At 38.6% G+C, this 20302-nt stretch overlaps 1 protein-coding gene across 2 annotated transcripts in view; it reads right to left on the bottom strand.

Moving 5' to 3' along the window:
* The window catches only part of ARVCF (ARVCF delta catenin family member), a 271742-nt gene that overhangs the window by 171115 nt on the left and 80325 nt on the right, over positions 1-20302 (bottom strand). Inside the window, exons 2-3 of one of the 2 annotated variants that reach the window (XM_086761839.1) lie at positions 11124-11188; positions 2200-2300 (exon numbers count right to left, since the gene is read on the bottom strand). The gene's annotated coding sequence lies outside the window, so the exon portion shown is untranslated. The remainder of the gene's footprint in view (positions 1-2199; positions 2301-11123; positions 11189-20302) is intronic. The other variant, XM_086761841.1, reaches the window with a different exon arrangement.

Raw genomic sequence — 20302 nt, 5'->3', positions numbered from 1 at the left:
CTTAAAGACAGCTATCTCGTTACTAATTATCACCGCCCTTATGCTACAGCAGAGGAGCAGCCTGACTGACACACAGATCCAAATACACTTCAAATGAGGGGACGGTCCAGGCCCAAAGAAAAAAACAAAACAAACAAACAAACAAACAAAAACAAAAAACCAAAAGAAGAAGAGTCAGAATGGGCCAGGGATTCATGAATGGAGAAAGGCTCCTCAGAGGTGCTGCAGAGCAGGAACTCAAGTTTCCTCAATCGCTCCCCGCAGCAGTTCGCTGTCTGCAGCTAGAACAGCTTTCTCACATGCAACGATGATACGACATCGCCGTTATCGTTTGGGGGCCCAAGAGGATGGCTATTTCTACGGACTGACTTCAAAAAGTGGATCAAGTAGGGATGTAGAAAGAAGATGACAAGATGTAAACTACAGTAACTAGATTTTTAAAAAATAGATTCAGTTTAGAATATATAATGCAGATTTCTGTTTTAAGGAAAAGCAGTAGCAATAGCAGCATGAAAAATCAAGCAGCACCCCCTCTAATACAGATTCTGAAGCAGTAACAGCTTTAGTAATAAAAGTCACAGTTGATGACTGAGCTGGTATATAACTTTCAAGTCACATTCTGAGAATGCGACCAAGATCCCATTCAGAAAATCCTTAATGAGTTATAAGCCCTTGATGCCACACATGAGAGAACCTAGAAAATTCGGGTTCTATAAATGGTACAAATCGCTAGAGAGCTACAGAGATCTCCACGCAGAAAATACGTTAACCTCCTTAGACACATAAATATTGTGCTGCTTTTCTCTGTGCAAAGAAAAACACAGGCAGAAAATAAACTGTATAAATTTTCAGATGTACAATTAGTGACCATAAAAATCCTAATTGCTGTGCAGAAATAGCAGCAGGACCAATAACTGCCTTTGAAGAAGTGTTGGACAAAGACAGACTTATGCATTTCAAATGTTTTATTAGCAGATAAATACTTGCTTGCTGTTGATTGCAGTGCCAATTATTTACCCAGGGTTTCAACAATTTACATTATCAGCAGTCTAGACTAGAGGAGAAAAATAAAAGTACTGACTCATGAGTTAGTTACTTAGGCTGCCACTTGTAATTTGCTACCATTTGTAAATAAATTGAAGTGCATTGAAAAGGGTATAAATAAATGAAAATACTAGACCTATAGCAGCTAGGTAAAGATTATTCCTTAGGCTGCACTTCTAAACACAGCAAACACTTGCCTACAGAGTGTCAGATGCTACGCTGACAGCAGCAAATCTCCCTCCTGCCTACATGACTCTAAATATATTAGTGTTGCATTACAGTTAGAGCAAAGTAAGAGGATCTGGTTTTTTTCTGACTGTTCACATGAAGAACTAATGCATCAAAAGGCCTCCTATAAGTCAATACAGCTTAAGTGCTCAATAGGGACGAAAATCGCCCCCGTGTAAAGAGCCAAAAGGGGGTCCTACACACTCTCAACACCTCAGCTCATGCCCAAGTTTGAAGGCTCCTGGAAACATTGACAAGTCTAGGGTCACTTGGTACTCTGCGAAAAAAGGAGGTTAACTTCGCACACTAATTTTGCTAATGTTGGATGTAGCTGATAGTCAAGAGTTTTTAAAGAGCCGTTGAGATTAAAGGGGGTCAAGTTCCATGAGATTTGGGCACCTAAATCCTAACAGTCCTGGAGAATCTCAAATCCCCTGCACTTTTCAAAGTATTCTGCCTGCCTAAGACCTGAGTGAGCTGTGTTTGAAGAGAGTAGTGTCCACCAGGCAGGTACAGAACATCACAGAGGCTTCTCTCCATGGGAGGGGAAGTGGCTCTTGGGGCACACAAGAGATTTCTCGGGTCCCAAATACTGAGCATAGCTGACCCACTACTGCTCTCTCCCAGCCCAATTCCACTAGGTCCTGCTGACGATGAGCAACAAGAAGCTTGTACAGACAGCACATCAGCAGCTGTAGGAGCAAACGTGAAGGCCTGTGAGCATGCATAGTAGCTGTGGGGTTTTACAGGAAAGCAAGCCATTAGAATAAAAGCAAAAATGTGGCTTAAATAGTCTATGGAACTGAAGTATAATGCATGCTCCTCATATTTTCACCCTGAAGTGCCACAGGAGATGAGTAGCATAAAACGGCTGTTATCCCCCATGCAATACTGGAAAGCATGCAGAGAAAACCAGGCAATACACACCTAGTAGGTTACTGGGTCTGAACGTTAGAGCCACTGTGACATCACCCACTAAGACTAGAAAAGTACAGACAAAGCCGGAGAGCAGCCTCAAGCAGAAACAGCTACAAGAGAGAGGAAAGAGAAGACAGAGTTAGTGAATAAGGTATTACAGCCTCTTCTGTACACAGTCATCCCCCAGGTTCTCCTCACTATGTTGTATAAATTATTTATTATACTGTTTTCCTCCTAAATTGGAGGGAAAAGAAACAATATTCAGACAGGCCAATCCTGAGACTTCTAAGGAAAAAAACCAAACACCTTGGTTAATCTGGTTTGTTAGCAGTGATCAATACTTTCGTGTTCTTGGGAGACTTACTGTTAATGTCCTAAATCAGGGAAAACTCTTGACTGGAACGAGGATTTTGAATGCTACAAAAGTGGATATTGTAGCCAAACATTTGAAAACATAGAAATCTAACACGACACTCTCAGAAATTAGAATAATTACTTAGGGACACAGCTTTAGGCCCCCACGTTTGATGTACGAGCCTCCAAATGGCTCAAGATTATTTCAGAGACCTGTTCGAGAGGGTACGTTCATTTCTAAAAGATGCATGCCGCACAACAGCTTACAGCCACTTCGTTTGTTCTACCTGTCTGTAATCATCCTGTACGAAACCCAAGGGAAAGTAGTTTTTGGGGTATCAGGTCATGTGTGTAGCTCTGTAAATCTCTGATCTGTTTTGTCTTAAAACATTTAGCACTAAAACTTCTCTGGGTCAGCGACTGCAAATTTAGTACCTGTTTTTGTTGGAAAACGTACAGACCAGAATCCATTTTGCAAAGGCACGGTTCTATGAAGCACTATATCCAGTTTTAACGTACTACCACATCAAAAATGCTGCAACCACATGGTATGGAATGCAGAGCCAGTACAAACTCCCTGTGCTGGTTCCAATGTTTTAGAACATTTTCAGAGTGCAATTTTGCCCCAGCAGATTTTATGCTTGACCAGGTACAGCCTGCCTTCCTGAAGCCAGCATAAACACAATTTCTTGTGTTTCAGCCAAACTACCAGAAATATGAACCTTCCTTTGCATGGATCCAATCTCAAAGGGCATGGAACCATCAGGCCAGAAAACTCGTTTTTCTTAAACTAACACAAGTAAATTCTATGCTCAAAACTTACTAGATACAACAAAACTCTGGAAAGTTATGCCCAAAGATCAGAGTCAGGAGGCAGCGTGAGAGAAAGACTAATTCTCGAGTAAATGACCAGAGGGAATAAATTAAGCATAATTCAGTTTCTACAGACAAAAGAGCAACACTTTGGAAAATAAAATATATATATAAAACATATCACATGCCAAATAAACTGCTTCTCAGACCTTATGGCAAAATCTATCTTGAGCCTGGCTCCTGTCGTTGCTGCTCTGGTTGACTGAGCTCTAATTTGACCCTTACGTGACAATCTCCACCAATGAATAGCAATGAGGAATTCACAAAGAAAGCTATTTCAATATACTTCTCTCATAGGCACAGACAGACATACTGTGTTGGTGTCAAAAGAAACAAAAAAAAAAAAGAGCTGGTCAGGGTTTTTTTTTGTTCCTTTGGACAGAAGCAGTCTGTGAAACAAGGCTTAAACGAGGGAAGGAACAAGGGCAGAGGAAATGCTCACAGGAAAACTCCTTGCGAAGGAACTTTGGCTCTTAAGGACACAGCAATGAACATTGTAGTTCACCAGTTCTACTTTGCAGAAAAAATGTCAAGATATAATACTTGAGGTTTTACATCAGTAGGAAATTTCATCCAATCATCCAGCAGGAATAATTTTGTAGAAATAAATAAAATATGCAAATAAATTTCTAGAATATCCTACTACAGTCTGGGTTTGGCAACACCAGCAAAAGAATCCAGACAGACATCTTTGTACGTGCAATACAGTTCCAGCACTGCACTCGCTCCAGAACTGGCTCCGGTCAGTCGCACCACAGCACCTCCAGTGTTCTTGTAACGGTTCCCAGTCCATGTAGACATTAATATTTTAATTAACCTCTTAGTCAAAAGCACTGGAATCATATTGTATTAACTTATAAAAAAATACACTTCTCAGCAAAAAATAATACAGAATTTTCTTATATCTAATACCATCTCTTTCATGGATTAATCAGTGCAAGTTCAAATGGCAGCAGCCACCTTTCTACAGCTTCCCTCCAGTAATGATTCCTCGCTTCAGCACTTTGCTGCTAGGAATTTTTTGGGTTTTCCTTCCAAAATTTCATGCAGTGTTTTCTGGGCTTGGTGATACATTGTGCCTACATGGCTTTAATTATACTGTAGCTCTATTTCCCTAATAAGATACATTTCAATTGCCATCCTGTACTTCCAAATGGAAAGGAAAATAGATTAGAGCAATACAGAACACCTTTCTAACAATTGCATACATATAATGGCATAAATAATTCAGTAATGCATTAAACTTCAAATTGAAATATTTTTACAAGGGCAATTTTTAAAGTAAATGTTTTAGCCTATGATTACTTTTACCCAATGTAAAAAATTTCCATTTCTCCGTTCTCCATTTCTCATTTATAGACCAGAAGAGCGTCCCAGCACATTTCTGAAGCAGAGCTCTTGGTCTCCAGGACCTAAGAACTTGTCTGCACTGAGTAAGCTGAACTCTGCCATCACAGAGCATTCGTTACGCCACGCTTCCTTCAAAGACCAGTGTTCGTGTTAATTAAGCATAAAACAGCACAGCAAAGCAGCATCGTGTCACCTCACACCTACGAAGTGTCCACACTACGGTTTAATGGGGTATGTGATAGCCTGTAAATTCACACTGTGCACTGTAAATTCTCTGTGTAAACAAACACTCCCCATGTATTTTCAACTGAGCGTCTACATGGAATTTTTTTTTTTTAAATCTTGTAAATATCAAAAGACTGAACAACGTAGAGATGGCTGAATTCTGACTTCAGTATGGTTCTGCTGGATTTGAATGTGGCAGTCAGAATCCCTTGCTATTATTCTGTGTCAGTAAGTGTTCATTCTGTCAACTCAGCCATGACCATGAAAACACTGGCATCATTAATACTTCAGTCTCTACATAAAGAGAATCACTGTTTTGCACAACTTAATTTCTATTTATGTACTTTAGTTGGGTAGCATTTGGAAGACAGTATTTCCCTCCCATGTCAAGAAGCCAAATCTGAAGTGACCAGTTGAGCTGAATGGCATGCGCATATCTCACGGAAAAATTCAGAATATTTTTATGATTTCAGCAATGCCATTTGCTTAATACTGTACATTATAATGAACAGGCCTATGTTTACATATCCTCAGAAACTTTTATATTTTCCTTTTTTTTTTTTTTTGTTTTTCTATATTAGTAAAATGCAGGTTTGAAGATAAAGCTAGAACAAACAAGATCATACTTTGCTATCTCTTTTGGGATATGAATGGTAAATTTGCTGTTTCTCAAACCTCTGATGCCTTTTCTTCTGCCTCGGAACTTTCCAAACGTGACTGCTCCCAGCCTGATTAGTTCATAGGCCAATCACTCGAACACCCTAGAACACGTGTTGTTGCATCCTAAAGCTGCTGCATGCCATTGATTTTTCAAAGGTCTCCCCCACTGAAATCAATACGGAGTTCTACTTAAAAATGGATTGCACTTTGTGGCCCTTTCCTGATTCATGTATATTCAGGTTTCCGAGTATTCTCATAGCTGCTTTTAGCAGAAGCTGTATATACCAATCTTGACTACTTCCTCTGACCCCCATCTGGTTCTCACCCACATCAATAGATCCTTTAGCCGCTCTGCTTCTGCTGCGAGCAGGAACAGGCAATCTGTGCAAATTTTACTGAGTAGAAAATTCCACTGTAGCCATTTTACTAGAATACTGTCTTCCAAGCAGCTAGGAAAGGAACCTCACGCAGCCTATGTGAGTGCTGGATAGTATCAGCCATTAAGTTAGCTATCAAGGCACTGCTGCCTGCGTAGGGTTGTATGGAGGGACTGGGTCTGATCTCATTGTCCACAGAAATATTTCCTTAATGTAGAGGCTACCTCGCGAGCAGAGGCACCAAAAATCAATATGACTATTCTTAGAACAAGGCTATTTCAATGAGAAAGAGAAAAAGATAAAGAGCAAAAGCAGCATAGTTCATGGCTTCACTCCCTAGTTCCTCCCCTACTAATTTAAAGCTTGACTTCATTAATACACAATCCAATTTGGCAACAGATAAGCCAATCATAGGAACAAACCGTTATAACCTTATGCAATTACTTTCACAGAATACTTCAAACATTTCACTAAACAATATACAAATATCCTCATTCTTCTTGGCTTCTACATGTTTTGAATTTTAGTAAAATGGCTTCTATTTTAAGAGAAAAGCTGCTGACAGGACTGCAGTCTGAAACTGTCTGTATGTGGGGAACTACAGCTGAGAACAGCCATATATTTACAAACATTAAATCTTAATTGCACAAAATGCAGGAATAAAGAGTCAGTGGGTAGGCAGCAATTTCCATAGCCAGATCAGTTTCTCATTGGCAAGATGGAGCGACTGAAATGTTACAGCAAGGCTGGAAAATCCTGCAGATGGTCATAATGATGCTTTCATAAAAGACACTATTGCACTATCTTCTAACAGATAAAATAAACAGAACGGCAAGCAACAAAGATCAGGTCAGCCATGCAGCGAGGTAGACCAACAGCCTGTGTCACCTATCCCACACACCGCAGTAACGGTGTCAGTGGATTTATTTAAATTAATATTTAATATTTAGTATTTAAATTAACTGCTGTTAGTTAGGAAATCATCATTTCACTCCACAGTTTAAGAGGAGTGGAAAAAAAAAAATCCAACTGTGACCCCACAGAACAGTGAGTGTTGAAGCTCAGTAACAGATGTGTCAAATGACTTATCCCAACCATGAGGAGTTAATTGATGCTATAAATAGTACTCTGCAGATAAAAAAACAAGAGCACTTAATTCTGGTTTCCAAAGCACACAGTCTAGCTTTGTGTATCAGTAAACGATTTTCCTTTAAAGAAGTAGGCTTAGATGTTTTACATGTAGATTAACACAGAGAGATAATTTGATTTCAAGCCACTGAGAGATTTCCTTCTTTCTACGTTTCAGAAGAACAGGGCTGCGTGCAGCTAAATGAGATCCATAGATTACAGTAGAAGAAAGGCTAATAAAACTGCATAGCTACATCCCTGGGTATAACAAATGTTTTAATTTTAAGGCCCCAATATCAGGGTTTATGAGGGCATTTCCAATTACTACTTTTAAGATTAATGCAAATAAATGCATCAAAAGTGAATAGATCCTTTAACCTATCTGAATCAAATACTTAATATCTCCCATAGCATTTTACACCAATAAATAAATTGTCATTGCTAGGGGGAAGAAAAAAAAAAAAAAATCACAGTTCTGAAGTGTTCAGAGCAATCATCTTCCCTGTGGTTTTTCTACTACTTTCAGGAGGAAAAAAAAAAACCAAACAACAAAACAACAACAAAACAAAAAACTCTCTCCTGTTTTTCTAACACACGTCTTGTTTAACCCTCGTAGTCATATCCAGTGGGTTATGTGGCTGCTCTACTGATGCACCAGGGAACTGAAAACATTAGTATAGACAGGAGAAAAAAAAATGTCAATATTTGTGTTTAATTCTTGAAGCTACTAAATCAAATGAATTTTTTTAGCTGCTTACTAACCAATCCTACTGCATTACTCTCCAATATTTCAACCTCTCATTAAAAACAAACAGATTTTGACCTTATCTTCCTTTAACGCGGGAACAGTATCAATGAGGAGGAGATTAAAGCCATACAAAAAGGGGGAAGAAATAGAATGAGGCCCACCGCTCTAATTCTCTCCACAAACCTCTGTCTCCTTTCTGAATCAACAATTCTTTTCACCAAGCTAAATCTGGACGCCTGAGGTACTAGGAAAACCCACTCCATTAGACCAAAACTAGAGATCTGCTTTCTGCAGTTGTATGTGCAGATTCAAAGCTGGCGGTGATAGATCTTTCATGGTTTCAGCATCTGTAAATTTAAAACGCAATCCAAGTTCATTTTACCCTTGTAAGGTTAGGATGCAATCCAAGTTTGTGCTGATTAACAGCACAGCTTTTTAGTGTTACAAGACAAACATGCATTTGAGAACTAATAAATAATATCTAAGCAAAATAGAAGTATTTAGCTCATCTGATGTCTTGAATAATCATCTAGTTCATACATAAATATATAAAGGGAGGGGGGAAAAAAAAGATACATTTTAATGACAGTCTCTGAGATACTCATCATTCCATATCATGGATTTTGGCATGTAACAACTCTCAGCAGAACAGTCTTTGTTACCCATTGCAAAAACGTCCTGCTCCAGAGCATTGCCGCCTGTTTGAGGGACAGAAACAACGTCACAAACCCTGCCAGTTCAACTTCTCTATTTTCAGCTGCCAGACATCGCTGAACCCTCAAAGCAGAAATCTTCATCACTCAGAAGTAATTTCTATTCTATTAGCCAAGCATATTGGCTTATTTAGGGTTAAACTTACAGTCAAAATAGCTTTCAGAGAATAATATTCAGGACATGCCTCGTTCATGTCACTGGGTAAATTGCGATGCCATAGTAACCTCATCGATTAGCCCAGACTCAAACATTTTTTACTCATTTAGGTCTTCACTTGCATGAAACAAATCCAGTGCTGTGCTTAGTCTGTGAAGTGTTGCATTCACACAGTTATCAAAAATTATTGCTATTACATCACTGCAAGTCACAATTTTCACAACTAAGATTCATATCTTTATTGTAAGAGCTTTTTATTCATTGGCTTGTATCTCTATCAAAATTTAAACATTTGGGCTGAAGTTCTCCCTGGTAGGTCTTTCCTTCAGGCTGAATTTCTCTTTTAGGAAAACTTCAGCTAGAATAATTTGACTGTTTCTCATATCAATTAGGGAAATTTTTGTGCAAGTTTCTTCCATCAGTGGCTCTGAAGACACAGTCAAGCAGCTTCCTATCAGGCAGCAAGCCCAGGGCTGCCAGCAGAGCACAGGGACACAGTGTCTCCCTTCTGCTCTGCATGCAGCTGAAAGGGTGGCAGAGGACACCACAGCCTTGGAACTGGCAACACACCAACACTCATACCAAACCTGCAGGGATTCCCCCTTTTCTCCGCCCCTATAAAAACTGTTCTCAATTTGGCCTTATCATAAGCCTCCATCTCAAGAGGACAACTACCACATTTAAACAACGTCTTCTGTGCGGAAGTTGACCTTGATCTGAAAATCAATAGGAACTGGGGCAAGTACTGGATTTAGGGGGTCACGATCAACTGTCTTTTGGACAGGTCATTTTTGTCCAGATAGCTATAGTCAGACACTGACCTCATCCCTTCCAAGGCTATCCTACTTTTGTATCTCTGCCTGAATCTTAATGCTTTTTGCAGCTTCTGTAGTCCATCAACAATATTTATTCTTTCCAGGAACGCACTTATCACTAGTGCCTGATTACAGCTATTTGGAAGCAGAAATATTTCTTCCAGATCATTGAAGATTTGCTCCAAGAACCAACTTTCTATTCAGGCCTCTCTTTTTAATAACCATTCTGGTGATAACTGTGCTGAGTGGGAAAAATAATAATTTTGCTTTAACCGTCTAGCCCCTTGAAATGTTTAAAACAAATTCCCTCTATTATATCAAAGTGAAAATCCTACACTGTATAAATAGGAATGTGTTCCAGGTATAATAAACACTTTTAACTCATTTTGTTGAGACTATATAAGTAACAGAGCTAAGTAGCAAACAACTCAGACAGTAAATACAATATAAACTCTGCTGAAAATCCTTCCTACAAACAGCTTTGAAACTTTAAATGGGCTACATACACTTTCAGTTTTGACATATACAGAAAGGACAACGTTTAATCCAAAAATAATCAAATGAAAATGGAAAGAACTTTATAAAAATTAGTAACAGGATACTTGTTATTCAGAGGATTATTTTGGAGGAATGCTTGGCTACAACTATAATCCACCTACACAGAGAACAATAAAGCAGTACACAGAAGGGAGTAATATTTCAGGCAAACCAACAACAGGGTACTTTAATATTTCATCCCATTATTCACCACCAAGCCCCCAGATTGTAAACAAACACACCAAAGTACTAAGGTGAATTCACAGCACCTGAAAATGCTTGTGGTCATCCTCTGAGCAACTAAGGGACCGGCCTTTTGATCTCAAGAAAGGCTAAGACATAGTTGGCAGGGAGGGAATGGAGAGAGGAAGACACATTTTAAGAGTATGACCCTTACTGCAGGAAGAGGTGGGATGCAAGACATAACCAGAGCCTTTGATCTGGCTTGTTCAGGTACAGAAAACCCTCAGGAAAGCACCAGCACAAGCTGAGAACAGGATAGGAATCGAACGCTTAGAGTCCACCTGCTGTAAATGTGGCTGTAGGAAGAACTGTAGGCACACAGTAAGAGACATTCCCTACTCTGTTAAGGGTAGAATCAGACTAAATGAGGATCTCCACGGTAGAAGGAGAAGGGAGACATGGATCAGAGGTGGTGTTAAGTCACAAAAGAGAAAACTGTCATACCTGTTTTCCTCAGCTAGCACTTGAATTTTACCCTTGCCAATGCCTCAGCTCTCAACGCAATAAGGAATTAGAGGTTGCTGTCCTAGTTCCATAGTCTTATCTTGGGTATTTCCTTCTTTCTGTCCCTCAACCATTCTGCCACTACTTTAAAACAAATTTTAGTAGGCCTTCAATAGCATGCAAACTATTGCATTTCTGAGACATGTAAAGATAATTAAAAAAAAAAAGGACAACAATTTAAGAATATACATAATGACAAAGCAGCAAAATACTCAAGAGAATTAGTGAGCAACTGCAGAAACACAATACCTTTTATCGTGTTCCTTTCTTGTGGTGGCTTAAGATATGAATTCTCCCTTGGTTCGATGATAACTCTGTCAGAAACAAAGAAACATGACAAAAAAGACATTTTATTCCATCTAGAGTGAGTAGAAAGAGGGAATTGTTTTTAAATAATTGATAATATTTACATAATACAGTGGAAATCTATGACTTGTATCTCTCCGTGGTTCCCCATCCCTTCCTAAGTCACGCTGGTGTACAAAGAAGTGTTACTTCTGACATCTAGTCCACCACCACCAGAGACCCCAACAAAATCCCACAGAACTGGAGTACAGAAAGTAAACTCCATAGGAAGAGCTCATTTGGCTAACTAGCTATTCCAATCCTCAATTTCTGTATGTGCACAGATCAAACATTTCCAAACTTCGAATTTAATTCAGTACATATTTAATTCTCTATTGATTCATAGATTTAGAAGCCAAAAATGTTTCCTTCATAAACATACACCATAGCATTTTCAGTCATCCAGGTCTAAATACCATCAAGTGACTGTAAAAATGTCAACTGTTGCTACACAAATACCCCTCATCCCATTTGACATTTTTTCTTCCAGCAGCAGGAAGTAATATAAATTACGGCTGAAGACATTCACCTTTGAAGTTCACCAGAAAGAACTCAACATTTTTCAATATCTCATTTTTTCGGTTGAGCTTCAGGTAGTATTCCCATTCCAGCATTTCTTATCCTAGAAATTTCTCATACGGGTAATGAGAAAGATGCTTTGTCTCGGGTTCCCCATCTCCTCCTCTGAGACCAAGAACATTTTGAGTAGACTATTCCTGCAGATCATCCTTGCTTAGTTCCACTTAGGCTGAAGTTTCCCCATGAAACAGGCATGGCACGACCATTCCCCTGCCAGCCCGCAACACAGCTTTGTCACTACACCCATTCGCTCCGCTCCTCCTTTGGCTGGAAGGTACAGTAAGGCCAAGTAAGCGTATCAGTGGTCAGTACGGAGAAACACTTCAACGCTGCAGACCCACTGTAACCACGTAGGTTCTAAGACAATGTTTGAAAATGTTTTAAAACACCGTTATACATCTCTTGATGTAAGATGAGGGTTTCTTTGAAGCCTAATTTCTTTTAGCTTTTGCCTCATTAAAAAAACATGACTGCTTCCCTTAAGCAGGATAATTTTATGTATTTTATTAAAATAGTCTCACTTTTCAACCCAGAAGTAATTTATGATTTCTGTTTAGCGTCACCTGGAACAGACAAAAACTATTGAAAAAATACTTTGCTTGATTTTTCCTGCCTTCTTTTCCACCTGTATTTTTTCTTTTACTTGATTCAGAGTCAAGAAGATAAACAGCCTAAGGCATTTGTCTTGACTTGGGATATCTTGGGTAAGACCCAGACCGACTTTAGCCTGCCTGTGGGCTATTTAACCTTTGTCTATCATACCATCTGGGAAGAAACTGCGTTTTCCTACTTCACAAGATCTCAGAAAAAAACACATATAAAATATAATGAGGTATCAGGTACTTCAGAAAAGAAACACCCACACTGTCACTGGTGGTCTTCCAGTGGTAATCACATTTGTGTAGTTGGAAATTTAGTGTTGATTACCAGGGAAAAAAAAAAATACTTGTCTTTTCAATACAGATCTAATTGTTTCATTTTATTCTTTAAGCAGAACATTTTGTTAAAACATTCAATACCTTGTGCAACCAGAAAGTTTAGCAATAAGATAAGATGAGAATAGATGATCAAGGTCTGGAGGAGTCTGCGTTGCAAATGTAACACATCCATGTGGATAAAACAGAGATCAATCAGCAGGAGTTGTGTAAATTCAAACCCACGGGGTCTACCTCCTCTTACAAGACAGGCATTATTCTACCTTTTCTTGTGAGTGCCAGTCCCTAACGTGCTGTCTGGGTTACGGCCGAAGCTGGCAGACGATGCCATTTTCATCATCTTCACAGGGCTAAGGTCTAACACTGGGAAAGCAAGTGTTGGTTTATAGTGGCTGATGCCACCTGAGAGCTTGAGTCCAAAATCTTGGGAAGCCGGGAACTTGCTGAGGCTCACGGCTATACTGCACAGTCCCTTCTTCAGCCCTTGGTCGCTGTCCCTTTGATAACACGATCTGTACCCACCAGCATGGACCACATGACATTTATTAAAACACCTGTACTTCATTACAAAAATGCTGCTTCATTCCAGTGACACACTTTTATAATTGATTTTAATCAAGTATCTTACAGCTTTCAGATGAGAAAGGTGGAGAAAAAAATCTGTAATGCCTTTTAAAATTGCTTGTTATCTCTCACTTGTAACTAATTAAACTAGTCACACTGCTAAGAGATTCTGAGCAGTTTTATGTTCGCTTGCCAACAAATGAGTAAAAAAATGAAATTAGACAATTAGTCTCTAGCTATAGTAGCTAATTAAGATAAATATTTTCAGAATAAGGAACTTAACAGAACATCTAAGATGTTGACACTGCAAAATACACGGCAAAGTAAAGCATCTCTCAGCAATTACTTGCCATTCAGCAAATTCCACAACTGCATCCCAACCACCACTTCGTTTTTTTCCTACTCCACTGAACATAATTACTTACTAAAACTTCTTTCTAACGTGGTGAGAATGTGGGTAGCTTACTGGACTACTGGCAAGCTTAGGAACAAATTGTGATGCTGCACCATCGCAGGTGTATGCACCAGTGACAAACTAGCATTTTTACACAAACCGCGTGAGGGAAAGCACTGTAGCAATCTGCCCTACCACTAGTTTTTCCTAATGTCTTACTTTGCACGATCCACTAAGCCTGGACTGTGCTGGCTCAGTATGTGGGTATATCTTCTGTCACAACGTGCATCCAAACATATGAAATAGTCACGGGAAGTGAGGTCTCTCCACTTAAAGATGCGACACAAACACAGCTACCACACGACACACGTAACAACAGCAACACTGTTTATGTAGTTACATTATTATAATGTTCCATCATAGGCTTTCCATCAAAAGAGGCAGACTACAAGCTGTTTGATATTCTAATATTTACGCTCAATTATCTTTAGTTATTTTTGTGTTACTGATGAGCTTTGAGCTCCCTTATAAACTCCTATTCATTCTTAATTATGATGTAAATCAGCATGTTAACATCAAGCAAGCAAGCATTAACCAAACCAGCTGATACAAACGCAGACAAAGTTCGGACAGAAGCAGTGGCAGAATGCCCAGAAAGTTACAAAACCCTCTGAACAGCTCAGTCAACAGGACAGATACACAGATCCTTCAAAACAGATGCTCTGGGTACTGGCAGTTACTGCCAGTAAATTTTAAATAAATATTACAAAAGCTGTAAAGAGCTCAGGCACAGACATGTCATAGATAAGAACTGTGACTTTTTAAAATGTCAGGACTGAAAACATACACCGTCCTATAAAGTGTTGCTCAAGTCATTCCATGCTAACAGTGACGTAAATAATTTCCTAAGGACCCGATGGCTGAACTAGCTTTGGCAAACTGCATGCATCTATTTCCTCGACTACATTAGTGTGTTGGTAAAGACATGGCATATTAAAAGAACATTTATGAAATACAGACAGAACTACAAAAGCCAATGTACAGTGATTCACTTCAATGTGCTATGATACAAGCCAGTAAAATTAAAGCTAATCCGTTCTACTGCAGGAGATGTCACAGACTTTTATGCATTTGGTAAATTAATATTTATAAGCAGCACAGACAGTTTAGTGTTTTTAATATAGGAGTATGATTTTCTCCTAAACATCAAACAGAAAAGTGGCATTAAAACTGCAGTTTCTTAATTGCCACAAACCTAAATGACAGTATTTCCAAGATTTCTTTTCCATCATGTCATACAGATTACCAATACACAACTGGGAAATCTGCAAAATCCACCAAGTAGCCATGAATTATACATTCCTAACTCTTTAAAGTTAACGCATAATAAATCTTCCTATCAAGAGCCTGCTGACGGCTGCGAGCACTACTTTCCTAGTATTTCTCATTAAAAACACAGACATCTAGGAACGGAAAAACAAGCAGGTACACACAGAACCCAATACCACACAGGTGCATGTATATATTACACATATAAGAAGTGACATTTTGCCAACAACAGTGTTTTGAGAATTTACATAGCAGTAAAATTATAGCTGAACACCTTTTATAAAAAATGTAATATAAAATTTTACAGCCTAATGTGCATAAGAATTCATCACACCCAATTAAAACGCAGCACTTGATCACCTTTTATGCAAATTTTGAAAAGGAATTTTGTTATATTATATGCTAATATGGAGTTTCATTTAATTTAGCTGATGAATTACCTAATTTTGTTTTCCAGTATACTTAGGATACCCCTATTGAACATGATGGCTTTTCATGAGGTATCCAAAGTCAATATCCAATTAACAGTCTGGAGGCTGAGAAAATTCAAAATTCAAGGTTATTGCCCCTGCACAGAGGACCAGCAGGCTCCAGCCTAAACTGAGCAGAAGGACAGAAGACACCAAAGGAGACAGGAGAGAAGATAAGAAAGGAGGAATCTAAAACATAAAGGAGAGAAGAGGAAAGAAGCAAATTGTTTAATTTGTGGGTGAATAGCCAAGTTCAACATCGACTGCAAGACACAAAATAGAGCAGACTCCAGCTGTGAATTTAGCCAAGGCTTTGTATTTGAATTTCCTGAAGTGACCTATTCAATTCACTGTCATATTTAATTGAAACAGTAGACGAAAAGAACTTAAATTAAGCTCTCCCATTTGGTCCCTATTTGAAAATGTTTTGATGAAGAGGAGAAAGGTCTTGCCTATAAAAAGAAGGATGTTTAATACATGTGTGTCATGGCTACTCTACTGGGTTTTAAACTCATTTACTGTACAGTCAAACTATAAAGTTAAGAGTGTCTTTCAATAACTCCCTCCAAAGGAAGCTGGAATATTTAGAAGTAAAACATTTTTTAAAAATCACCTGTGTTGAAAATTTTAATTCAAAAAAGAAAACAGCAATTTACAATCAATATCTTACTGTACCCATACAACACCGATTGGCTCTGTAAAGCAGCACAACGCTGTAACAGCTTCATTACGATGACAATAACCAGAAGCACTCTGCAGTCACTGTCAGATGTTTCTGTGTGGATTCGACATCGTGCGAGCATGTTAATTGTGCTGCGCTGGCTGCCACTGGCGAACATCCACTGGCTTGGCAACGAAGCTGGCAAGGTCTCAACTCTGAACAAAAGGCAGCTACCAGATATTCTGTGAAGCTAGGAATTTTTTTACCCAAAATATGTACTTGAAAAATGTCCAGTTCCTTCTAAGTACACTCTCTGTGCCTAAATGGAAGGAGAAAATCAGCCTGAAAGAAAGCTTAAGAGCTAACAATATTTTGTGAATAAAATTATAGAGTAGCCTAGCTTAATTTAAGAACCGTATTTTCTGCATAAATCTGCATTCGTACTGAACCATCTTACTAGTCTATGCTGACAGCTGGACCACTTAAAGCAGTCACTGTTACAGTGTGTGCAGGGGATGCACGCATCTTCCAGAAAACTGATCAGGTGGATGCATGCGTATGCAGCTAAACCTAACGAGCAGTCCCAAGCTAACAAACTACATACAAATGGTTAGGAAATCAAAAGATACAAGTAGTCAGGTTATTTCAGATGTGATGGCAGTTTTTAATTTTATGTTATGTTCCACAGAAGCATTGATTTTACTAACGAGGTTTTGGCTGGTGCAACTTGCAAAGATGTGAAATCTGTCATCTGAGTAACAGTGAAAAGAGTGTAGCACATTCTGTTCGACTTACACAAGAAGTATGTATATTCTATTTAATTGCATAGCAATGTTTCCAGTTGTCTTTGTTGAAAAACATTTTAGTAAGTTCTATTTATTAATGATGACCTGAAGGCAGAAGTTCCCCTGAACAGAAAAAGCAGAATCTCTACGCAGTCATGCACACAGTGTTACATTAGCACAGACTAAGATCACTAATATAAACTGTGTCGATAAAGCAAGGTGAAAATTAAAGGTGAAGTACTTTAGCAATCTAAAATGAAAAACAGTTGCCTGAGAAAGATATAAATAGCATCCAAACTCGTTGCTCTATGAATGTAAAAGGGATGGCTAGGAAAAATATCTAAGGATAGAAAAAAAATCAATCGTTTGTAGTGGTTATAGATCAGAACTTAGTAACCTTTCCTGACAAACTGGGAATTTGCACACAAAGCAGAGATAGCTTACTGAGGAAGGAAATATGAAGAATATTTTTATTCCAAGTCCCAGAACTCTTACAAGCTGTATACCTAATTTTAACACTCAGGCTACTGGGCAGTCATATTGTTTAGGCTATTTAAAGAGAACTACTTATTCAAACACTTGGCTACAGTTGTTTGTCCTGGAAATTGAAAAAAGAGCCGCTAAAATGGGTAGTTTTAGCTTCCAGAAATATGTTTCTACATTTGCAGAAAGGTTATGTAAGTACCTATAGCACTCTGTTAATTGAAGCATGGGAAATACATCTATTTACTGACACAGCTCACCTCCTAGTGCTTTCAGTTCATGAGTTTAAGGACCATAGAATCAAAACAGTTTGTTGGGTTAATCTTGTCTTTAAACACTAAAATAATATTTCAGCCTCTTCTTTTAAAAGGATTAAAACGTGAAAGCAGTAAGATTTTTGTTATCCAGATACTTCTGAGGCAAAATTATTTGCTTTGCCATACTGTTTCTTTTTTAATGGTGACTGCTCTCATCTCTTTTTCATGTATTACTGTAGCTCTTCTGATATAGTAAAATTATTACAATCCTACTGTAAATATGTTTAAACAATCTTAGACTCACATGGTTTTCTATTTCAGGCCAACGAAGGGAGATAAAATTAAATCATATTCCTAAAATTCTGACATCTTGCTAATTTCAAGCAACTTCTTGTTGCTTTTTCTAAGAAATATTGGGGGTTGTATGTGCTAGAGAAAACCTAAACAAGAAAGTGTGTTAGGATTCTGAGAGAGTACAAGCAGCCAGTATTGAAAAAAAAGGGGGGAGTAGGACGGGGCAGAGGCAAAAAAAAAAAAAAAAAAAAGGATAGATTTATTTATTTCAATAGTTGCTGGATTTTAAAACCTGCAGACTCAGATCACTAGAAATTTGGCAATTGCAGTAAACTGGTTAATCTAGTTCAGTGACAGCCTGACCTCACAGAGTCCCAAATACTGCTTTTTGTTACCAGTGGAGACACAAACAAGAGACAAAAGACATCTCTGAAAGGCCAAATTAACCAACCAAACACAGCAGCGGCAGTACTGAAGAGTATACCACATGCTAGAAAGCCTAGCAATGAAACACGCTGACACCAAATCAATTTGTGAGTGGGAAGAACACAGAAACACTGGCAAGGAAAGGCGCTCAGGAGACCCGCATTTCCACTGTAAACAGAAGCAGCGGCGCCAAGCGTGAACTGGCAATGGAAGCGCGTGCCAAAGCGCGCTTGGAGCTGAAACCAGAGAACTGTCAGTACGGCTGTATCATTGTCTTTCTCCCTCTCACTGCATGCCTTTCACGTGGCTGCTGTGATAACCTGCCCAGATAAATATTAGAAGGTATGAAGTAGCAATGTACTTCTTAATATTAATTCATATTTTTGATACTTGGTGACTGCAGAGAACCTTCTTTGTGGCTAGGCAGAGGAAAAACAAGCAGAAAAAAAACATACAAAGAAGCAGAGAAAAAAGGAAAATAAGGTTAACAGTGAGGAAAGCACACATCAAGTCTGTCCTACTGAGCTACCACTTGGTCAGGAAAGGGAATAGGTAATTAATAGAAGAGAAATGAACAGGTAAACAATTCACATACATTTGCATCATGCTACAGTTCCTGCTATTCATGTTGATAGGATTAATACACATTCCTGGTAAGATGTGGAACTGCATTGCTTTTAAAATTTATATGTTTAGCAGTATGCATTTAATACACCTGTTGAATCAGTCTTTCAGTACCACATAACCTTTCTCCTTTTGTTCCTAAAGCAAAGACAAATAAAATAAGAACAAAAGAGTACGGAGAAACTAATGGTGGCATAGCATTTGAAAGCGTGGATTCACCGTGCTGCACGCTTGATCTCTTTGGTCTCAGATGTAATTGAGAATCTGTGCCTTACAGAACCTTTCCGTTGAAGCACATTGCTCATTACGGTTCAAACTCACAGGAAGAGGGCAGGCAGAACAGGGAGTAAGATAACATGGGAAACCACAAAGCATTAAAAAAGCTGGCAGATCTAATTTTAGTTCTGCCAGCCTGGCCAGCGTCCTCTTAACAAGCACTATGTGCGATAAAACTGATGAACAGGCCTATCCATCACAGATACAGAAGCAGAAACTCTATCACACAAGTCTTATTTGCATCTTAAATATTTATAATCTTCAGATTTGAGAGACAGAATATGGCTGCACATCTGTTCTTTTAATCTGAACGCATGCCTTCTAATGTAAGCAGCTAAGCAACTGCAAATACCGCAGTCGTGACACTTCTGTGGGACTGCGCAAGCCAGCTTCCAGTCTGACTCCAGCATTAGAAGGCCGTGGCAGACCGTGAGTGTTCAGATGCTAGTCTTCTCCTCTCTCATTATATTATCCTCCTGAATGATTCAGTCATGTCTCTGGTTTCTGTGGCATCAAAAATACAGCAAAGGATTGACGAGGCCAAAAATACTGGTCTCCAAAAATCTCAGCTAATCTAGTTATTTATTAGAAAAAGAAAATATATTTCATATAAGTACCTTGTAAATCAGCAAGGTATTTTGATTTGCAGTCACAACAGCATCACAGGCTGTAGGTGCTTCTCAGATCTCAAAACATACAGAAATGAAAAGGATCCTCTGAATGTGGTATCAGATGTAATGACACTGCATGAGCCTTGCAAAATTGTACAATATACTTGTCTGCAACTTGCTAGAATAATTGTAATGAATGAATAAATTATATTTTACTTGATATAAAAAAAATTGTGATCAACCTGCGTAGGTTGAAAAACCAATTTACAAAGTTTCCATATATTAAGTTGCTCATATAATCCTAATACATCTCCACCATAAAACAAGCTGCTATTCCCTCTAGGCCTCATCTAAGTTTTACTTTTTTCATCTCCTAGAAAGGGAGATGGACTTTT

This window comes from Chlamydotis macqueenii, chromosome 17 (assembly GCF_036417535.1).
Source record: "Chlamydotis macqueenii isolate bChlMac1 chromosome 17, bChlMac1.mat, whole genome shotgun sequence".
NCBI classification, from domain to species: Eukaryota; Metazoa; Chordata; class Aves; order Otidiformes; family Otididae; genus Chlamydotis; species Chlamydotis macqueenii.
Note: the sequence above shows the minus strand (reverse complement) of the source record. Positions and strands in the feature narration are given on the sequence as shown.